Here is a 1,206-nt window from a genome sequence, read left to right as displayed (position 1 = left end):
CCCCCCCCATAGTTGTTATATCAGTCGTTTGTCATAAGTAGTAATACTTTTAAGGACAGTAGCAACCACATCACTGTAGAGTAAAATGGAGAGTTCCATTTTTAGAAAACGGCAATAAAAGGTGGTAAATTACAATTGCGAGGAGAATTCTGACTGGAAGAGGAGGGAGAGGGGGAAAAGAATATGGTTCATTATTTTGGAGTAAAGGGTAAAATTATGTGAGAGGCTGTGTGGTAAGAAGCTAGCTTTGCAACCACATGGTTTCAGGTTCAGTCCCACTGTGTGGCACCTTGGGCAAGTGTCTTCTACTACAGTCCCAGGCTGACCAAAGCCTTGTGAAGGTATTTGCTAGGCAGAAGCTGAAAGAAGCCTGTCATATTTATGTGTGTGTATGTATATATACATATATATATATATATGTATATATATATCTGTATATATATTGTGTGTGTCTCCTTGCTTTGACACCATGTGATAGTTGTAAACAAATGTCACTGTAATGTAAGTGGTATTCTCAATATTCTGTGAAAACATATTTGATCTTGGTGAAATATTACCTTGTTTGGAAATGGGTGAAGATTGGTGACAGGAAGGGTAACTGGCCTCATGGAATCTGCCTCAATAAATTTCGCCTGGCCCATGCGAGCATGGAAAAGCAAACATTAAAATGATGAAGATGGTAATGATGATGACGGCTGAATGTTTGTGATGGGCCTGTGATTGAGTTAAGAGGTAAGTTGAAAGTGAGGGATTTTCAGTCAAACAGAGGAAGCAGTAAGGTAGTTTTTCTAACCTAGATGATGTAAAACTCTGTTTTTTATTTCTCACTAATTTCTCTCTCGTCAACTTTTCCTTGAAAAAGGTCTCTGTCCGAAACAGTGGATTTTCCACTTCCTATGGCAAGTTCACTCTACCATTTTTTATTGATTTTTCTCTGCGTTTGCTCACACACAAGGGGGCTGCTGAAACCCTCCTGGCTTAAGAGATTTAAGAGTATTGTGAAAGGCCTGGCTGGAGGCCCAACCTTCCAACTTCTTTTACAGGGCTTAGAAAAACTGAAGGACCATTGCAATAATTGTGTTAATCTGCGAGGGGAATACGTTGCATAAAATCATAGTTATCTGACCCTCCTGTATTTCCTTTTACCCAAAGCCAGGAACTTTTCAGCACCCCCTCATGTGTGTGTGTATGTATGTGTATGTGGAT

The 1,206-nt window shown here is 39.7% G+C and overlaps 1 protein-coding gene across 3 annotated transcripts in view; it reads left to right on the top strand.

The window, feature by feature from the left end:
• The window catches only part of LOC106881028 (ubiquitin conjugation factor E4 B), a 79,234-nt gene that overhangs the window by 64,104 nt on the left and 13,924 nt on the right, over positions 1 to 1,206 (top strand). The window lies entirely within an intron of this gene.

This window comes from Octopus bimaculoides, chromosome 12 (genome assembly GCF_001194135.2).
Source record: "Octopus bimaculoides isolate UCB-OBI-ISO-001 chromosome 12, ASM119413v2, whole genome shotgun sequence".
Taxonomy (NCBI): domain Eukaryota; kingdom Metazoa; phylum Mollusca; class Cephalopoda; order Octopoda; family Octopodidae; genus Octopus; species Octopus bimaculoides.
This window is presented reverse-complemented; position numbering and strand designations above follow the sequence as displayed.